Source organism: Sphaeramia orbicularis, chromosome 13 (assembly GCF_902148855.1).
Source record: "Sphaeramia orbicularis chromosome 13, fSphaOr1.1, whole genome shotgun sequence".
NCBI lineage: Eukaryota > Metazoa > Chordata > Actinopteri > Kurtiformes > Apogonidae > Sphaeramia > Sphaeramia orbicularis.
Window position 1 is genome coordinate 46,392,833 of NC_043969.1, and position 23,081 is coordinate 46,415,913.

Sequence of the window (23,081 nt, forward strand, 5' to 3'; positions counted from 1 at the left end):
GAATGAAAATATTCAGGTTGAGGTGACAGAGTTTATTTCCCTGAAGGTAACGTGGTTATGGGTTCAAATCAGAGGCAGAAGGAAAGAACAAAGAGAAACATGTCCCATAAACAAATATGACAAATAATTAACCTGTTCTTATAGTATTCCATGATATACCATTGGTATATTGTGGAATTTTATTGGTTGAAAATGTGCTTTTGTACGGCATGCAAATATTTCTCTATATTTTAAATTACAGTTGTAAATAATCTTTGAAACCTGGAGGTTGCCACTTGTTCAGGCCCTTGTGGGTTTTTGGTAACTATCACAATTTTTAACCAACATGTATTTATGTGTATGTTCTTTACTATGTGAAAATTAAATAACTAAAAAACACTAATAATAACCTTTATATTCAGTTCTGATTTGATTTTTTAGGCTGAATATTGACAATTTCCTCTTAAAGTGACACAAAATTTGACTGACACTTGTAAAATTTTAACCCAAACCTTCAGAATTGGATTTTATATCAACCACCGTGGGTTCATATAACCCTTAAAGATCTAGAAGTGTTTTACTGATGACTTCCAAATTACCAAAATAAATCTCCTCTATATTCAACTTTTCCCAAGTGATTTATCACCATTTATTAAAATATCATCCTCTTAATTTAGTATTTTTCTGTGAAAATTAAGTATTAAGCTATACTATAATATGCTATATACAGGGTGTCCCATAAGTCTCCATACATAGAAGACATAATACATTCCATACATATATGGTTCTAACATGTATTCCTTTATATTTCTTCTTTATAGTTCTTCAGCAGACACGCATTGAAATGTGTTCCCGACAAAATGGCAGTCATATAGAGCATATTATATAAATAAAAATATTTTATGTCAAGAAAGGTTTATTTTCCTATGTATGGAGACTTATGGGACACCCTGTATATTTAACATACTATAATACCATACTAATAAACTAGCTATATATTTGCACTAGGTAAATTCAAAGGTTATTATAACAAAACAGAGAAAGAAAAAGAGACTTCTTCAACAAACATGTCATTAACTGAACACAAAAACACACATTATACACACATATAAGGATGATATGACTGTGACAGTTTGACTAGAAAGAGGCTACTACTGAGAACAGAGAACAGGAAATAGAAAAGAGAGGAGTTTCTATTCCAGATCGACCACAAAACAGTCCACATTTTCAGGAGCCACTGACATAATGTTACCAACGCATCAGGAGGTTTTTAGATGCTTTATGCTAAAAAATAATAAAAACTAACATGAAATATAAGACCTCTTCCAAGTCTTTTTCCTGTTTCTGTGGTTCACACAGACAGTACTCAATGTTTCCTCTGTTACAGATGAAAGTAAAAGGCTATAAACCATTAAGAATAAATATACTGGAATTCAGTTATAGCAGCTTTGGACTGCGCTCATAGAAACAAAACCCATATGAAATGGATGGATGGATGGATGGATGGATGGATGGATGGACGGACAGACACATGGATGACTAATGGATGGATGGATGGATAAATGACAAATGGATGGATGGATGGATGGATGGATGCCCTCATCAGATGTGTCTGCACATTCTCTTTTATTTGCTTTACTCTTCTTCCGTACAGTTCTAATCTTGGTGAAGCATCACAGCTCATTATTTAAATGAAGTGTGTATCTGTTCAGAATCTTTAATTGTTACTAAAACACCTGTCGTTCACTTCCTTTGTAAAGAAAACTGCACAACAACTGATAAAGATTCAAAGCCCATGAAACCAAATGGACTCAGATGTTTGTTTATTTCATTTCCATCCAGCTGTTTTCGATATTCGCTCATTTCTTTTGTTTTATTGCTTTTATAAACATGAATAAAGCTTCCACGCAGCAGAGATCGGCACTTTACGAAGCAGAACAGACTCCACAACAAACCGAGGAGAATTACATTACATTCCTGCTGTTTGATCAAACCTTCTCACTCTGGAGAGTTCAGTTTGATTTGCCAAAAAGCTTTGTTCAGCGGCTTGAAATTGAGTATTTGTTGATTCACGAACACCAGTTTAACAGACGATTATTCCTCATGGAAAGTCACATTATCTTGGCATAGAGAGCCTCATGAATATTTGGAAGGTGGTTCTGATGGACCGCCAAAACCTGCCTCCATGTGTGAGTCCGTAAAATTCATCCACTGAAGTCTGAAACGTACCCAACATAAAAACTGATACAGAAAACAACACAGGACAGAAAATAAACAGCTGCGGGATCAGGACAGTGTTCTTTTGATAAGCATCTAGTTTATCTACAAACACTTGAACATTATCACAGTGTCCTGGAAATGAGTCTGAACCTGAAGGTGAGTTAACATATGGAACTTGTTGTTCCCTTAATCTGAAATGGGGTGTCAAATATGCGGGCTGTGGGCCAAAACTGGTCTGCTAAAAGATCCAAACAGGCCCGTGGGATGAATTTGTAAAAATGCAAAAATGACACTGAAGAAATTAACAGTCAAGCGTGTTAAAGGAGTGATATTTAGCTTTTTTAAATGGAATTATGCATTTTCCACATTTCCCTGTGGTCTACATAAACTGTAAATGTTCTGCTTGGCTCTAAATTCTTTATTAATTCAACTCCACAGGTCCATCTTCAACCCTATTTCTGAGTAATGACACCAGAAAGGTGGTTTGGAGCGCTGGCCCTTTAAATGCACATGAGCCACTTCAGGCCCCGCCCCCTCCAGGTTGTTGGCTGTGCTGTTCTGTCCCATTCAACCGACAACTGAACATTTTAGGCAATCAGCTCCAAGTTTGGACATATTTTCAGTTTTTATTACAACTGCTGCTGCTGATAAACAATTATGTCGTACTCAGAGAAATGTTCGTCGGAAGTCTTGACCTTATATGTGCAAATGTCATGATGTAACTAGTTAAAAAATGTAACAAATTAAGAAGGAATTGAAACAGGTTGTAGAAATCTGCTTGATTTTTGCCAAAATTGAAACTAACAAAACTAACAATTACAAACTATCACACATTCTCCCACATGGAGAAAAACAGCTATTCTCAAACCAAACCTGTAGACATAATGTAATGTGATGTGAAGATGCTTAGAGTGTGCGTGACAGACTGCAGTGGGACGAATAAGAGTGAATGGTTGGATGTGAATGAATTTTTTTATATAGATGGAGCTATAGAAATGCATTTTATACTGCCTATTTGTATGTTTTAGTTTTTATTAATGTCTGCCCAGGGACCACAGGTGGAAATCAGCACTCGTGCTACAACCTGGCACATTACATCTGTCCTGTTTAAGGTTAATGTATATTGTGCACTGTCCCTGTCTAAATAAATAAAAAGAAAATGAACATGAATTGAATATAAAGATAGCTTTGCGACACCTGGAGGGTTCAAATTCAAACTTAATAATAATAATAATAATAATGATGAATTAGATTTGTATAGCACTTTTCTATGAACACATACTTAAAGCGCACAGCGGATCCATTATTCATTCACTCTCACATTCTCCCTCTGGTGGTGGTAAACTACATCTGTATCCACAGCTGCCCTGGGGCAGACTGACGGAAGCGTGGCTGCCAGTTTGTGCCTACGGCCCCTCCGACCACCACCGAACATTCATACACATTCATACATCAGTGTGAGTAGCAGCACTGGAGGCAAGGAGGGTGAAGTGTCTTGCTCAAGGACACAACAGCACATGACTGGGACAGAGCAGGATTCGAACCGCCAACCCTTTGGTTATTGAACAACCCGCTCTACCATCTGAGCCCACTTGATGAACCATTAGGCTCCAAATACACAAATAAATGAACCAAAGACTAATAAAAGTGGATTTAGATAAATATGACCCCTTTAAGACCTACCATAACAAATTTAACCCTTTCATGCACAAATTATGAGAACCTTAATCAAAATTTTTCCTGAGTGTTTTTATTCCTCTTTAGGCATGAAAAAAACAATGTGATAGAAAATTTTCTTCTGAAAAATAAATTAAAAAATAAATTAATTAAATAAAAAAAAAAAAAAAAAAAAAAAAAATCAAAATACATTAAAAAAAAGTAATAATGATAAAAAAAAATTCCTATGAACCTATTTTTCATGAAGTTGCAAAAATATCCACTCAGCTGGACACCACATGTTTAATTTTTGACACACAGAAACATGCATTTACTGATAAATTGTGTGAAAACTGTGGGGAAGGCTTGTGATTCTGGGGGTTTATCCTCAGGAGAGATCTACATAATGTTACCAATTCATGTCAGAAAAGACATGTAGTGTCTTAAAACTTTAATAAAGATATGTGTAAAAAAAAAAAACCAAAAAAAAAAACAATGAAAAGAACAACAAAATCCATAAATATACAAGAGAACAGTTGTTGAATAGCTGTCCACGGTAGTGACCACTATGCATGAAAGGGTTAATGCTTTTTACAGACTTTTCTAAAATACTAAATGCAGACTTGTAGATTCAAGACTTTTAATACTTCCAAGACCCTGAGGGAACCCTGATTTATAAAGACATGGAAAGGGTACGCATTCACATTCAGATCAGCCCCAATTGAAATATGTCAATTATTTCTCCTATTTTCATTATTAAAGAATCCTCAGTCTCTAACACCATCATCTTATCATCATCACAATAAATTCAATCAGACACATTTATAAAACAACCACCATAAAGCACAACCAGTGAACTGCAGCTGCTGCTACTGGTTAAATACCACCGTCTTTTCATATATCAACACTAACAGCCTATGTAAACATCCAGCCTTATGTTTTACTGCGTCTAATAGATGTAAAGGAACCTTGAAAAGATACAATATATTTAACTCAGAGTCAGAAGAAAGTGTAGAAGAGGAACAACAAAGTGCAGATTGAGATAAATGCTCCAAATGTGGACTTAATAGTGTGTTTGTCATCGACAACAAGTCCCAGTTCTCTTGTTACACGCTGCTATGATACATAAAACCCAGAGGGAGGAAGCACACACACTTATATATCGATCTAAAGAAAGTCATGGAGAGCAGTCGGTTAATTCGTGAGCGATTGTTTGAACCACATGAAGACACAGAGCGGGCCTTAGTGTGAATAACACAGTGAAGTGTTTAGTATTCAGAGGAAGGAGACCAGAAGTGGCTCCAGGAACAACGCCTCCCTCACCGAGGCTGGATCGGATCCAGTGAAGCATTTGTTTGTGCATAAAGCCACCGCTCATTACAGCTCTGTGTACAGTCGGCATCGTGTGTGAGCGTTTGTGTCTTTGTGTTGTAAAGGAGTTCACTCACCCAAACCACATGCATGGGCTTATGGGAGATCAGCTGACCTGGAACAGATAAGAAAAAAGAAACAGTTAATGGAGTTGGTTCTGACCTGGTATCACACTGGTACCAGTATATTATATAATAAACACACACTGACACATCAGTTATGTACATGTACACAGATAGAGGAAGTATTTAGATCAGTGGTTCTCAGCTGGTCTGGATTCAGGACCCACTATTACCCCTAAATGACGAGCTGTAACCCAAAGTGATAAGAGTTAAACTTCACAAATGTATTTAATAAAAGATGGTGTGATTTGAACCTGAGATAACACAGAATATCCCAGTCTGAAAACACAGAAGACAAGTTTAATGATGATCCAAATGACCATCAGGTGGTGATGATAAATATAGAAATATACCCTTTAACATGAAATTAAGTACATTTTAACCGAAACCCAAAAGCGTACTTAGTTACAAATTAAAAGTCACTTATTCAAGCATTAATCATAAACCTGACATAACAATCAGAACATCTCAGTAACAGTCATTTTCAACACACTCAAAATGAATTAAATTATTAAACTGCAATTAGTGTTTCTTTTTTCTTTTTTTTTTTTTTTCCCATTAATCATTTTTATTTTTACTTACAATATCACAACAAGAAACTACAAGTCACCAGTCGTCTAACATATGTATGTGTGTGTATATTTTTAGCTATTGTTTTTTTTTTCCTTTTTCGTGATTTTTGTCTATTGTCTTAGTTCTTATGTATTGTCATCTATCAGTTTTTTTTGTTTTTTTTTGTTTTTCCTTCGTGGCTATCGTCTTTTTCTTTTGTTCTGGTTTTTGCAATTAGTGTTTCTTAACGCATAAACACCAAAAGCTACTTTTGTTGCAGTTCCCAAATGAATTTTTCTCTTTATTTAGCCTTTCTTAAGTGATTTATCGCCATTTATTATAATATTATCCTCTGTATTTTGCATTTATAAGTGAAAAATCAGGTTTTTTCCTATATTTATTTTACTGATCATGTAGTGGATTAAATATAGGAAGAAAAAAGTGACTTTTTCAGTAAAGATATCAATATCTCAATATAAAAACAAATGTCTCCAACCACTGTCACTGATCCAACTCTACAGGTTTTACTGGTGAACATTATACTTCTCATTAGACTTAAGGGTTGAACTTTACATGGCCTTTTACCTCCTACCTGTCTTCTAGAAATAGTCTTTTCAACCAACTGCACTGACTTGTTGTTGAGCTCATTGTCGATGAAATCTGATTTTATGGCTGAAGTGAGTTTTTATTGTTTTTCACATATGGGCCATTCCATTTAATTGCCCCAAACTGCTGTTCCACAATCAGAAAACTAATTTAAGAAGCAAATCTTAGATGTTTAATCACTCTATTACCCTCTGTTACCCTTTTAATATATACATATTTATCATATGCACAAACGTCTTTTTAACTCTAAAGATGTTAAACAGCAAAACCAAGAAATTAGATGCGTTATCACATCTAAACCTGCTTAATTTGCAGATAATTTTAACAGAACTAATGGATCTGTGAGGAAGAACATTTCTCCTATTTGACCCTTAAAGACCTATTATATTGTGGTGGATTTTACCTTTCATGAGTGATTTATCACCATTTATTATAATATTACCCTTTGTATTTAGCATTTTTTATTGAAAATCAGTTACTTTCCTATATTTAATTCGCTGATCACGTAGATGTTCATAAAAACTCAGTGTAAACTCTAAGGTTATTATATCAAAATAGAGAAAACTGAAGAAAAATGGTCTTTTTCAGCAAAATATACCATAAACCCAGTGTGTCCATCCACTGTCAGTGATCCAACTCCATGGGTTTTACTGGTGAATCAATGTTGTAGAAGATGATAGCATTTCCATGGTAACTACGGAGCCTCTAAATGTCCAAATGGGTCATATCTGATGACCACGAAAAGATGAAAAACTTTATTTTACACCAATTATTTATATTTATTAATAGGTTTAATGGTTCAGAAGTTATTAAACAGTTTAGATCGGTGGATGTTTTTGGTCGCCGGTGGCTGTTTTTGTCTTTATGAGTTAATTGCTGTTTACTTTTACTCCCTACATTTTATCTACACTTCATAAATTCTCAAAACAGGCTCTTTAATTTTTCAGTGCATCCGAGGGAAAACATTGATTATTTTAATTTTGCATCATAGTGCACCTTCACAACACGAAGACTGAGTTCAACCTACGTGGATGGAATGATAACACATAGAAAATATGACCTGTTGGTGTTTAAAGCAGCACAGATCAGCCAAGGCAGACACAGTGTGAAGGTGTTTTCTATATAATTAATGAGATTCTGAGACTGACACTGACATAGATGGTGTGAGGTTCAGGTAACTTTGAAAAGAAACAGCACAAATGTAGAATTACTTGAACTTTTTCCTCTTGAGAATATAAACCTTTATCAGAGTATTGGACAGTTGTGGCCAAAAGGTTTGTTATTGTCAAAGTTTGGTTTTTCAGTTTTCTTTAATGTTTTTACCACATATCAGATATACGATGAACAACAATTATAAGCATTTTCTAAGATATTTACTGGCTAAAACATTTATGCAAAATGTCTATGTGTGACATTGCTAAAATTTAGGCTGTGACTGTTGTTCCACTCTTCTCCTTCCATTCTATCTTTTCTTCTCCTCTATTCTAAAACAGTGTGCAGGACTAGGTCAGTGTAAACCACTTTCATATGAAGCCAAACACTGGACTGAACCAACAAACCAGATTTTACTCCTCGATGTCACACTTCCACTCAGCAGAAGAGAAGAAATGAGACTACCAAAGCCCATGACAAAGATGGTAGTGACTCCAGTTCAATATGTGGTGATAGTGCACCTCTAAACTGGTTTGGCAAATGTTACTGTCAATAAACAATAAATACTGAGAAAAAATAGCAGTGAAGCACCATCTTCATTTAGCCATGTCCCCAGAAAGTTTACCATCAATGTTCAGGCACTGACTACACTGTTTGGCTCATTTCTTTCGTCAGCTTCACATCAGCTACAAAAATGCCTGAGCATTCTACTAAACAAACAACATACAACATTCACATCCTCCTCTTTGCTCTGCTGAAATGTGATCCTTCAGCAGTAAATCACTCAGGGTTCTTCAGACACTAATGGCTCTGTTAGTCTGTTCATAACAGTATATCATGTGACAATATGATATTATTGCTTATTACTAATACAGGGACCTCTGTTACTATCCGGTTGCAGATGTTAATTTGACACAACCTGTCATAGTGACTAATTTCTCTAGCTTCTGCACCACAGGTGTCAAACATATGGCCCACAGACCAAAACCAGTCCTCAGAAGGGTTCAGTCTGGCCCCAGGATGAATTTCCAAAAATTACACAAAAGACATTGACAATCAAGTTGTATTAATCACAAAGCTAAATTCTGCATTTTCCAGTTCCAGGTGCCTGTTATTAAATGTTTTGTGTATCTATAGATCCACTGTGATCTGTAAGTTGTAATGTACATGTGTAAAAGATAAGCTAAGGGATAATATGGTCAAACTTGCAATTATTTTTCTGAAGAAATTTCAGGTTGTTCATGGATGTTCAGGTTATTCACATTTTTTTGCTTTGAGGAGTGATATTTTGCTTTCTTTAAAAATGGAATTATGCATGTTAAAACATTTCCCTGTGGTCTACATAAACTGTAAATGCTCTGCTTGGGTCTGAATTCTTCATTAATTCAACTCCACAGGTCCATCTTCAACCCTATTTCTGAGTAATGACACCAGAAAGGTGGTTTGGAGCACTGGCCCTTTAAATGCACATGAGCTACTTCAGGCCCCGCCCCTTCCAGGTTGTTGGCTGTGCTGCTCTGTCCCATTCAACCAACAACTGAACATTTTAGGTTATCAACCCGAAGTTTGGACATATTTTCAGTATGGACTACAACCGCTGCTGCCGATAAACAATTATGTCAAACTGGAGAAATGTTCATCAGAAGTCTCCATCTTATATGTGCAAATGTTGTGATGTAACTAGTTATAAAACGTAACAAATTACAAAGGAATTAAAACAGGTTATAGAAATCCACTCGATTTTTGCCAAAATGAATATAAAGATAGTTTTGCAGCAGCTGGAGGGTTCAAATTCAAACTGTATGAACTATTAGGGTCCAAATACACAAATAAATGAACCACAGACTAATAAAAGTGGGTTTAGAGAAATATGAGCCCTTTAAGGATAGTTTGTAAATGTAAATCTTTTTTGTACAAAAACAAAAAAATTGAGTTGTCATTATGTCCAAGTGATTATGCTATTACTTTACTGGTCTGGCCCACTTGAGGTCAAACTGGGTGTACATGGCCTCCTAAGAGGATTCTGTTGGGTTTCTGTAAATTGGCTTAGAGTCTGGTTTCAACCAACTCAACGTGTAAAGTGTCATGAGATAACTTTTGTTATAATTTGGCACTATATAAATAAAATTTGATTTGATTTTGATTTGATTCAAACTAAAATGAGTTTGACATCCCTGTTCTACACTGTTACAGATCAACCCAACCCAGACTGTGTGAGCTTTTCCCACATGAACCTCAATCAAAACAGATGGAAGTTGTCGCCTCTTGACACAACGTTAACGGTTCATCTGCAGTTTAAAGCAGACTCAGACTTGACTATATTGTGAAAAGAGTTCATAAACTTCAGTAAAAGAATCCACCCCTGACCTTTAGACAAGTTGAAGCTTGTTCGCCTGCTGCCAACTTTGACATTCATGTGTAACCGTGACCTCTTTCTAACACCGTCTACTATTAAAGTCTGAAATCTGAAGGCTGTGGCGGCGTTTTCATCAAGCCTGTGACCTGACTGCACAATAACAGCGTGAAAGCATCTTCAGCAGATCTTCATCGATCTCTGCCTCTCCTCTGTCTTTCTTCTCGCGTGGCGTTCTTTCATCTAGCAGCTCCAACCAACCGTCTGCTTCAGCTCTGGGTGTTTTCTGACCCGCTTTCCACTTTTTTTCACAGTGTCTGCCATCATTTGTCTTCAGCCCAACTCTTTTCTCTCTCACACAGTTGTTTCTTTTTCTTTCATTCGTGCACGCCGATCAATAATCCAATCTATACGGCCTCTTTCTCCGGAGACAGAGGCTCTCATCCCTATCGCAGGCACGTTTCGGTTAAAGTGCTTAGATGGACGGACAGACAGACAGGCAGTTAGCCAACAGACAGACAGACCGACTGACTGGTGAATTAACCAGTAAAGCTTGGCAGACTGACACTCCCACAGTCCCCACAATCCACCGAGACCTTCCCATTCCCACGCTCAATGCCTTCGCTTTTAATTCTGCCAGACAGGTCCCCAAGAATGGAGTTTATTGACAAGGACAGGGTTCCAAAAGTAAAGGCAACACAACCACGGCTGCTTGAATTAATTAAATGTCAGGTTTTCACCCTTTAACCCCTGAGACATTATGTCAGGTACACGTCTGTTTCAGGTTCATAAAAGCTGCTCTGAGTGTGTGCTTGTGTTCCTTTTCTTCAGTGGTTTTGTTTTACTTTGTGTTTTACAGTCAAAACAGGTGGAATAACTGAAAAAGACAAAGAGAGGAATTGAAGTTTGACTGGTTTTTACTAAATAAGGCACTCAGAGTGTACAACAGTAAGAGATTTAGGATGTTGAACATCAACTGTGAACTGGAACACACTGAACAACAACAAGGATTTGAATATGGGCCCAGTAGTTTTTGTTTTGGGGCTCTTTTTTGCTGCTTTTTGGCACCTGGGTGAACTCCAAAAAACAGTTAGCCTACACAGCCAAAACTCAGTAAAAACACAATTAACCCATAAAGACCCGGTGTTACTTTAGTGTCAGTTCCCAGATGGATTTTTCTCTATATTTAACATTTCTGATTCAGTGATTTATCACCATTTATTGTAATATTATCTTCTTTATTTTGTGATTTTTTCAGTGACAATCATGTATTTTCCTGTATTTAATTCACTGATTATGTAGATGTTCATTAAAGCTCTGATTAAAGTTGAGGGTTATTCTATCAGAAACAGAGAAAACTGAAGAAAAAGTGACTTCATCAGTAAACTCTATCATTAATTGGACATAAACCCAATGTCTCCATCCACTGTCATTGGAGAATCAATGTTGCAGAAGATGACAGTGTTTCCACGCTAACTACAGAGCCTCTGAACGTCCAAATGGGTCATATCTGATGACCATGAAAAGATGACAAACTGTATTTTACACCAATCATTTTCATGGATTGATAAAATTAATTGATCAGAAGTTATTAAACATCTCATGTCAGTAGATTATTTTGGTCTCCAGTGGATGTTTGAGTCTTTATGAGTTAAAAAAATAAGGTACAACACTGCAAACAACAGCAAAAACAAAAAACCACAAAGAAAACAGGGTAAAAAAAAAAGAAGCCCCAAACGGTCTATTCTTATAGCGAGTCGGTCTCACTTACTGCTCTGTGTGGGGTGCACTGAGCATGCTCAGATGTCAATGGAAAGCAGATAGTCTGTTCTATCAGCACATTTTGAATTTTTTCCTATTGAGCTAATGGTTGAATTTTAATGAATATTTAAAATAAATCATACAAACAGACACGTCAGGGGTTAAAGGGTTAAAGAGAGGCTTAAAGCAGCCGCCTACCGACACACAACATTGAGCCAGAAAATGAGATGCAGCACAAATAAATAAAACCTCAGACCTGTACTAACTGGGTACAGATTGACAACTCATCCTCACAAGGATTTTCTAATGTTGCTGCAGAAATATAACCTTTTCAGTTGAGCGGTAAATGTCACTGTAATAACTCTGAAGATTAGGCTGAAGAAGGCAAGAGGAGAATAAAGTATAAAATATTTATGTATGCAGTATGGAAGTAAAACTTTAAGTACTTTGCATTTTCTGCAGCTTTATCCTTCTACTCCTCTACATCTCAGAGCACTTATTGCAGTTAGATGTACTCTTTGCATGTCTAATTTTCCCATTTCTTAAGCTAGATAAAGTTTTTAAAATTATTTGCTGGAAAAGGCATTATCACAGATACCATCTGAAATATTGTATCACACATGTAACATCCTGAGGGTAAATTCCTTTGTGTTTATTTTTGTCCTCCTTCATATGGATATAATGTGTTCAAGAGAGACGTTAATCATGGTCATTAACTTAGCACATTAGCAGTATTAGCACATGTTCCTTACATTATATATAGCTGCAATAAAGGTTCATTTGCTTAATTATATCTGTAGGGAAATTCACTCTCTGCATTTTATCTATAATATAAACACAGCACCTAGCATTAGCATGAGCATTAGCTTACATTAGGAGCAGTGAGCTGCTACAGAAGGCACTCAGAGAAATGAACCAATCATTGATCTGATCATCAGTCATGGATGGATTACAGTATTCCTCTGAATCCATCATCAAGCCCAAACAGCAGCTTCTTCTCCTCTTAGACTGAGGGCAGACTGGAGGCTACAGTGACTCACTACTCCCTCTAGCAGTACAGAGTGGTATTAGGAAACAGGAGGAGTTATACACGTCACTGTTATTATGTCATCACCCCACTGACATTAGTTTACATAATCATGGCAACTGTCTACATTCAGCTGTACAAACATCTGGCAAGTGAATTTAATCATTATTTCTCCATTGTTTACTACCACTTGGCTTTGTAAATTACAGTACTTTTCTGAGTTCAATGTAGAACCAGTACCACAACATTTATTTTGATTCTCCATGTCCGTTCAGTATTTCATTAATCTCCCTCTGGGATCCATAAAGTATTGTGAATCTGATGATTTCAGGAATATAGTTAATATATTATTTATATTTTTGTATATACATTTACATAACATACAGTCGCAGAAAAAATAATTAGACCATCAAAAGTCATCAGAAACAATGGTTATGCAATCAAGTACTAACTCCTGTGTGTATCATGTGACTAAAACAGACAGAAAAGAAAACACGGAATGCCTAAAAGCACTGTTTTTGTCAGAACAATGCCATAGATGTTGATGTAAGAACTGAAGTGATTTTGGTTATTATCAAGAAAACATGGAAAATGGATAGATATCAGCTCTGAAATTAAACTACTATGAGCTATTTTTATTGTTATAATTCTATTTATCCAAACAAATGTACCTTTAGTTGTACCAGGCATTAAAATGAACAAGAAATTGAAGAAAACAAGGTAATGCTGTTTGTATATTATAGTCATATTATGTCATATTCAGTTATGAACAAAAGGAAAAGTGACACGAAAAATAATCATAACAGTTAAAATTAATCTTGAAATTTTCTGCCAAAAAAACTGCAAAAAGTGCAAAAAACAAAAAGGAATAGAAGAAAAAATGTATAAGTTTAAATTAAATGATTTGTTGGCAATAACACTAATAGTAGAAGTAATAGTAGCAGGCTACTACTATTACCACTTAATAATAATTATTATTTCTTCACACACTGATGATAGTTATAAAAAATTTTCATAACGGTCAGATATTAGGGAATGGAGGAACATTTCACACCTGCAAAACTTAACCTCGCAGTTTACTCTGAGGTGTCTGTTTTCAGTGGGTGGTGGTTGAAACAAGAACAACGAGAAAAGAAAAAGAGCAGAAACACAAGAAAAAAGATAATAAAAAAACACTTGGAAAGAGGTCAGCGTGGAAGAGTGTGAATATACGCTCCTGCATCTGATGCGTTTCAGTCTTGTTTTATCTGTCATCCACACTTTGCCGTCCTTGTCTTGTTGTTATGCTGCTGGCATCGACGCACGCAAACTCCCACAAACACAACAACAGGCGCACACACTCCATCTCAGCACAAATATTATTGCTGCAGCTCAACGGTAAACAACCCAAGCAGGTATGAGCCAATATTAGGACATAAAAACACACAAACTCACATCAACGGTGATGCACACCAACACACTAACACATCCTGTCATGGGGCGGGTAAAATTACTGAGGCTCAACAGTAAACAGGAGAGCGAGGTGCTTCCCTGATAATAAAAATCACATAAATACATAGAGAAACTCAATAAAGTGAAACATGGACGACACCTTCACTAATATGAAATGTAGCTTCAAAGAACAAAGCATGTTGCACATTTAACTTGCATTGATTTTTTTCTTCTCGAGCTCAAAAACAACCCTGTTCCCTCTACAACCCTGCCAATACTCACAAATACAAAGCTGGACCAAAGCGAAACCCACAAAAACCTGATTAAACCTGGAAAAATCTCTTTGAACTTTAGCGTCTGATTATATCAATCAAATTTTTTGCTGTTAAATAAAACACTGCATCATCAGCAAACAGTGTCATTGGTAGAATACCCCTTTCACAGGCACAGATTTTTATTATAATTTTGTTTCTGCTGTGTCCAAAGGAAGACTTGAAACAGCAAACCACCAATACCAACATCCAAAGAGAAGAAAAATAAATCCACAAATAATTGTACATCTAATTATAATATTTTAATGATGAACTGTAAAGATACAGGTAGATATTGAACTATTTCAGACTCTGAAAGAGCTAAACAACCACTGGCAACCAAAACCATCTACTGATCTAAACTGTTTAATACCTGTTGATCCACTAATCCTATCAATCCATGTAAATAATTGGTGTAAAATACAGTTATTCATCTTTTCATGGTCATCAGATATGACCCATTTGGACGTTCAGAGGCTCCATAGTTACCGTGGAAACACCGTTATCTTCTACAACATTGATTCACCAGTAAAACCCATGGAGTTGGATCAATGACAGTGGATGGACACACTTGGTTTATGTTCAGTTAATGATAGATTTTGCTGAAAAAGCAAGTTTTTCTTCAGTTTTCTCTATTTTGATATAATAACCTTTGAATTTACACTGAGCTTTTATGAACACATGATGAGTGAATTAAATATAGGATCGTAACTGATTTTCAATAAAAATGCTAAATACAAAGGGTAATATTATAATTAATGGTGAATAATCACTTATGAAAGGTTAAATCTAGAGGGGCACCACAATATAGTAGGTCTTCAAGGGTAAAATGGGAGAACCCTCCTTCCTCACGCATCAATTAGTTCTGTTAAAATTCTCTGCAAATTAAATAGGTTTAGATGTGATAACGAATCTAATTTCTCATTTTTGCTGTTCAACATCTTTAGAGTTAAAAAGACCTACATGAATATGATAAATACGTACACATTAAAAGGGTAATAGAGGGTAATAGAGTGATTAAACATCTAAGATTTGATTCTTAAATTAGTTTTCTGATTGTGGAACAGCAGTTTGGGGCAATTAAATGGAATGGCCCATATGTGAAAAACAATAAAAACTCACTTCAGCCATAAAATCAGATTTCATCGACAATGAGCTCAACAACAAGTCAACGCAGTTGGTTGAAAAGACTGTTTCTAGAAGACAGGTAGGAGGTAAAAGACCAATGTAAAGTTCAACCCTTAAGTCTAATGAGAAGTATATGGTCTCAGCGTGGGACTCAGGCTCATTATAGAATATTGCTGCCGGTGTCCTGGAGGAAACCCCGAGCTCTCCGCCTGTCGGACCAGACTAACGCCGCTAATAACGGACCCGTAATGAGGACATGCAGATGACCGGCTGGATGGAGGCTGGATTAGTCATCTGCTCTGCTAAAAAGGGTGATTCTGATGTTTTCTCCAGTAGACATTTGGATACATCTGCATGCATTCATCCATCTGCATGAAACGGGTCATTAGGCAGCTCAAGGGGAAAACCATGTGAAGAAAATTGAACCGTAAGCACAGAGGTGTTTCTGATGCAACAGCGGAATAAAGATGCAAAAGGACCTAAATTCAAGATGACAAGTAATCCCTTTAGCAGCATGTGTTTATCAGTCGGAGGTTTGGGAAGTCCAGGAAGAGGTTTCAGACCACAGCAGGTGTCAGACGATATCTGTATGGATGGAAGTGGCTGATGGATGGGTAACATCTAGAGTTCTGAAAGGGTGCGAACATGTGGAAGATCATGATATCCCACTGACAGAAATCTCATTGTCACAGATTCAGGAGTGGCATCGAGAGGGAAAAAAACAGCAGAATCTGAAAATACACACCTTCCCTCCGCAGCTCTGTCCTACTAAAATGTAAATAGCCAAAAAAATTGCATCACAGGATGGATTTTCTACAGCCTGGAAACACAGAACGGGATAGAATTTCCACTAGACCAATGGAATTACAATATTCTGAAAGGGAATTGTAGGATTTTATGGAGTTTCACCAAGAATGGCCAAATATTGAAGCTTTAAATCATGTTTTATTTGGATTTTTAAGGGATTTAACACTGCACAACAATAACCATTTCCAAATGGAATGCATACAGAAGAGTAGTATGAAAGCTTAAATGCTTTTCAGCAATGATGTCAGACTCATTTTCTCTCAGGGGCCACATTCAGCCCAATTTGGTCTAAAATGGGCTAGACCATTAAAATAATAACATAATAACCTATAAATAATGTCAACTCCAAGTTTTTGTCTTTGTTTTAGTGCAATAAAAAACATCAAATTATGCAAATATTTCCATTTACAAACTTTCCTTTCACAAAAAAGATGTGAATAACCAGAAAAAACTGAAATTTGTTAAGAAAAATGAATGCAAGCTTAACAATATTATACCTCCACTTATCATTTATACACAAAACATTTAGTAACAGGCAGAGTGTTTTTAAAATTGTTCTTAATTTTCTTTAAACATTTCAGGTTGTTCACATTTTATTGTGAAAGTACAGGGTCGAGGGGTAATATACAATAATAATGAATATATCCATAAATCGATGGGATATTTATGTTCATCACCATCTTTATGGGAATGACTTCTCATGTCATCTCGCTATAATAAATAAACAAATCATCACATTTGTGATTTAATGGAAAAACAGACAACAATTTCATGTTTAAGTTGTATGTTTCGTTTTGTGCATTTGAAAACTGAAAATAAAAAAAGACCTTGATCAAAACTCCCCCGAAATTACACACTTCTGTTTTTTCAACATTTAGTAAATATCAGTAAAGTTTTGCGCAGATGTCCAATGGAAAAGCCACTATTGCCATGTTTATGGTTTGTTTGGGTTTAAGCATAAAAACAACTTTGTTAGATTTAGGGAAACAGATCTGAAAAAAGCTTCACACAACTAGTTTGTGGTCTACTACATCTACAACGAGTATTCCGTCCAACAATGCCAACTGGCCCATGTTGTCTCCAATGTTCAAGGACTTCCACTGACTTCTACTAAATACCCTGTGTGTCAAAGATTGATGCTGTAATGCTAGTCCAAGCACTAAAAACCAAAGCAGCAGAATCTGACACTTGGGAGTGAGAATGAGCTTTGAATGAAGTCATTTTCATTCAAGCGAAAATGGGAAACCATGTGAAGACTTCTGATATCTCTGCCTTCTTTTGTTTGCCTTAATCGATAATGAAATTAACTTTCAGCCCCAGTGAATAGTTCCAGATGCTGCCAACCACTTTAGACTTCATTACTCTAATCTAGGTATATTCACAGTAATCCTTCTGTAATCTGCATGATTTTATGTCGCAGCTGATTGCTCAGTCGGTTGAGTGAAGAATATAACTGGTCATTTCCCAGAGGTACCGGTTCAGGCCCAGACCTCAAACCTCAACAGACTGAACCTTCTGGTGTTAGGACGTAACTGAATGAGTCCGATGAGCCGCCATGCATGCAGCAGCACAAATTTAACCAGGGAGGCAGAGTGACAGATTTATTATTAAAGGACGTGCAATGGCGCGATAATTGAGGATTCTACTCTCGTTGGTTTTCTACCCACTGCATTAGAGGTCGGTCCACCAGATGGAGGTTGGCTAAGTGTCTGGAACCAGGAGCGAGTCATTACTTGTACATCACCCAGAGGAAAAGGCCAGCACATTACCACGCCCCGCTTGCAAATTTTGAGGTAAGCCTTTGTCAGTTTCAACACCGGAGGAGGCCATCCGCATTATTACACTGGCTTGTTTTCTTCATTTGATGAAGAAAAAGAGGTTTATGTCATGCTTTTGCGGTCACACAAATCCTCTCTAAAAACCAGCAGCGCGTCCATTATGACTGGATTTAGTCACCAGAGGACATTTCTGTTCCCCACAACCGCAAACAGAGCAATTTCTATGATTCAGGCTGAGGTTGGTGGTAGGAGTGTTTTCAGAGTTAAGAGGGATGAGGTTGAGTGTGGAGGATTAGAAGGAAATCTCACAGGGTTTAGTGTTTTTCTTCTCCTGCCTTGTTTTATCGTTTATTTTCTACCAATATCTCCCTTTGAAAATAAAAATTCTTGACAAATTCTTGTTTTTTCTAATCACTAAGAAGCTTTTTAGTTATACATCGTCTTACAAATAATTAGTGAGAATAAATCACCCAAGTAATAAATAAAACTCAGGACTATAGATTGTATAACAAATGGATGAACCCACTGTAATTTAACCCTAACTTAGCAATTTGCAAAAGGGTGGAGTTACAGGAGAAGACAAAGATGCATAAGAACAACACAACTCCTCCTGTTTTCCTTGTCACGTGGGTTCTCTATGCCCTGCCCCTTTACAAGACAATTCCATTCATTTTAATGGAAGAAGTGAGCTTGATTGACAGATTTCAGCTATTTTTTTTTTCGCAACAAAGTCACACAAATGAAAGGTAGACTAATTTTTTTTTACAAGCCTTATATAATGTGAACATTACATCACGAAAATAAAATTTCTCAGATGCACAGATCAGGAAGAAATTGAGACATGTCAATGTATTAGCAATGAACTCTCATGAGATCTTGCAACACAAATATCATCTGTAGATTAAAGAAAATGAGTGTGAAAACAAAGCAAATAACAAATATGACAAAATAATATGTTGTTATCTGTAAAACATGTGACATTTGTGTCTTATTTCATACCTTTACCTAAATTATATTCTTTGTGACCCACTTAGGAGACACAAAGTGTTCATTTCATTGATGAAACTTCAGATAATAAATACAGAATCTTTGGAAACAATGTAAATATATATGAACAGGATTTGAATCTGCTGCACAGCCTTATTGCTGATTTCCCCAGGGCAGATTAAAAGTATTAAATATAGTATAAATATTTATTTCTGTACATTTGTCATGAAGCAGGAAATAACCATAGAAACCAAAACCATTTTTCTACCAGGCTGTAAACATGTTGTCTATGGGGACTGACTTTCTTTTAGATCTGAACAATAGTGGCCATTTGAGGACCTGCAGGTTTAGATACATCGGTTTTGGATTCATTTTTAGGTTCAGAGGTTTCCATTTTTCCAAAACGCACAAATACCTAATTATACTTGCATCTTCATCATTTCAGGGATGTTTAAAAAATGCATGCACCAAATTAGGATGAACATATACTGGACTTCAGCTGAATTTGAGGAAATCAATTGAAGTTTTTCAAGGTTAATTCCACTGTCTTGGTTTAAACCATTACATACAGTATCTACTTCTTTATATAAAAGACAGAACAGCGTTGGTGAGGAGTTAAAATCAGTACGACCATCTGCTTCCTACCATCATTAACAGAAAACCAGTACATGCTCTTGGGCAGGGTACTAATTTAATTACAGTATTTTTTCTACTCTGACAGTGCTGCCGTGCTGGATTATCTCTGATGTTTTCTATCCCCCCCCCAAAAAAAAATGCTTCAGACTGAAAAAGGTTTGGATGCAAAAGGAGGAAGAAAAGAGCAATGGAAGACACAAATGTTGGCGATTACACTCTTCTGGCCTCGTTGTCTGTTCGAGCTGCTCAAGCTGTCGTTTCTCGTGTAAGTGTCTTGTTCGGTGTGAAAGTGAAACCACAACCCCAGGGAGACCAGCAGAAAAATGTGTAAAGGCAAATGGGGATTGCATAAATTATTAAAAACAGAGCAACGAACCATGCATCATTGTTAAAATATGACAAAAGGGGATTGATTTAATGAAAATTAGAAGAAAAAAGTAACTCTACTTGACTTAATTCATGATCTGTCTTTTTCCCAGTTGGGTTCTACAAAAACTGCAGGTTTTTTCTGCTTTTTCAGATGCTGTGACATAAGGCGTTTGATTGAATTACTGGACTGCGGAGCATTGGCAGGGGTAGATATTCTCCAAGTGTCCATCGAATTTAACAAGGTTAGGTTAACTCATTATGTTATCCCTGTAGGGTAATTCAATCTATGCATTTTACTCATCCTAATACACACAAAACCTAGCATTAGCTTTAGCAATTAGCACTTAGCACATCAGGAGTAGTGAGCTGGCATTGAAGGGGGTTGTAGACCAACTCCAGATCTTTATCAGCACCATGGTCAGGAACGCTATATGCTGGGGGGGTAAACCTGACAAAATCATGGGGCCCAGCATTTCTCAGAGCAGTGGAGGGGGTCCAGTGAATACAGGTTAGAAGTTGTGAAAATTTCATGTAAGATTCACTGTATAAGAGAGGTATAGAAGCCGGGAGTTGGACTTTGAAAGAAAGTTTCACTTTTGCTTCATGCCAACGTTAGTTATGGTAGTTATGGACCGCACCCCCATGTATATGCTGCTGCCCCTACCCACATACTCCCCACCACCACCACCACCGCTCCGACAGATTGACAAGACATTGAATTTTATGAAGGGCCCACAACGTTTACCTTTCGTGAAGCCCACAATTGGTAGCGGTGCCCAATGCTATATGTACCTAGGCCTATTTAGGAAATTACAGCTATGGTAAAAAAAAAAAAAAAAACAACTATAAAATATACAGTTTTTCACATTTTGTGCCAAAGAAAAACTAAGTCAAATTTGACCTGAACAGTATGTTAGTATTACTGGCATTAGCATGCTAGGCTATCAGCTACATGCCTCATTCTATTTTGCGACCGTCATTCAAGATTCAACTCATAAAGTTTGCTTATGACTTGTTCACCATTTGTTACTCAACAGAAAAACTAGAACCAAGTGAAAAGACCAAATTTAATTTCTCACACTTAAACAGGAAGTCATCTTCTTTATCGCATAAACTATGCTTTCTCAAAATGCTACCATTTGCCATCTTACTAACGGCATCAAAATTGTCATTCAGTACAGACTCAAAAATCAAAATTGGAACGTTTGGATTTTTTAAATTAAAGGTTTAAAGTTAATTCACTTTATTATCCCCATAGGAAAATCCAGTCACGGCATTTTATCCATAATACAGGCAGCAACTACCATTAGCATTAGCGATTAGCACATTAGAAGCAGTGAGCAGCCATTGAAGGCACTCAGGGAAAGTTAATCTTTCAATAACACTGAAACATCCCCTGAAACCAAAAAATTAGATGACAAAGTGAAAGCAGGAGAGTCAGAACTGTGTGATTTATTGTTGTACCTGTTAATAAAACTGACCATGAAGTACTTGTAATATATGGAAACATCGAAGCAGTCTGAAGGAGAAACAATCTATAAATGCCTCAGTCTGGTTCTTCACTTAAAAACATTCATTTATCTTCGTCTGTTGATCTGCTCTTTCCTCTACTTTGTTTCCTTCTCCATTTCCCACCTTCCACTTGTAAATTAATTTTCATCGCTTCCAGTTCAGTGTTAATTGGCTCAAACATCAATGGTTTAGTGGAACTTTTAAGCACAATAGTCTCAGCATGTGCATTTGCGTTCATTTTTAGTAAAAATGTAACAGAACGGTTTAATTATGCTCCAATGGAAATGACTAAACACATCAGTTATTTTGCTGTTAAGATATCACAGTAGAATAATAGCTCTGATAGTCTTTTTCTCTGTTGTGTTTTATCAAGCAAAGAAATTAGATTTAAGAATGTATGGGTTAGTAAATAGAAAGCTGATTGTCCCCATAATGAATGCACAATAATGCAGGTCATGCAGCGGTAAATGAATATTGATTTTATCATACATGAAGCTGAGAGGAAAGCCTGTTAGTAACATCCTGTATTTTAATTTCAGTACACAGAAGGCTGGATCAATGATGGAATAAACATGTTTAGCCTAATCCAGAAGCAACTAGGTGACATGCAATTACCTGCTATTGTCAGCATATTTCTAACTTTTTCTAATTATGACACTATTGCAGGTTCAATACTTCAGATTTACTCATATTTTTGTCTTGATACACAATTTTAAAGGCACAATATCTAATATTTATATTGGCTAATGGGTAATTGTCAAAGTTGGTGACACATTTCAACACAACTCATCTCTAAAAAATAGAATAGACAAATTCAAATAGAGGCAAAAAAAAAAGCTTTTTGGCTGTTTTCTATATAAAATAGCCGTGTTTTTATTTTTTTCATCTTCTACAGAAGAGTTAATTACTGACATGTTTACAATCAGAATTTGCATGAAACATTCAGTCTTTATTATAATCATTAGAATTTATTTGACAGTTTTTCTATTTTCCTTTACACATGTTTAGGCATTTAGTCTTTTTTTATTAACCCATAAAGAGCCAAACATACATCAGTGACCAAAATTATTCACTGATCTACACTGTTTAATACCTGTACATCTACTAATCCTATCAATACGTGTAAATAATTGGTGTAAAATGCAGTTTGTCATCTTTTCATGGCCATCAGATATGAACCATTTGGACATTCAGGGGTTTTGCAGTTACCGTGGAAACACCGTCATCTTCTACAACATTGATTCACCAGTAAAACCCATGGAGTTGGATCAATGACACATGGTTTATGTCAGTTAATGACAGATTTTTCTGAAAAAAGGTTTT

General features: G+C 36.2%; 1 protein-coding gene across 5 annotated transcripts in view; it reads right to left on the reverse strand.

Annotated features, from left to right (window-relative positions):
* The window catches only part of LOC115431601 (sodium/calcium exchanger 2-like), a 324,862-nt gene that overhangs the window by 182,565 nt on the left and 119,216 nt on the right, over positions 1-23,081 (reverse strand). For 3 of the 5 annotated variants that reach the window (XM_030152077.1, XM_030152078.1, XM_030152079.1), the window contains exon 2: positions 5,304-5,341. The exons of 1 other annotated variant lie outside the window; for it this stretch is intronic. The gene's annotated coding sequence lies outside the window, so the exon portion shown is untranslated. Of the gene's footprint in view, positions 1-5,303; positions 5,342-10,025; positions 10,487-23,081 lie in introns of those variants that run through there. One more of the 5 variants, XM_030152080.1, reaches the window with a different exon arrangement.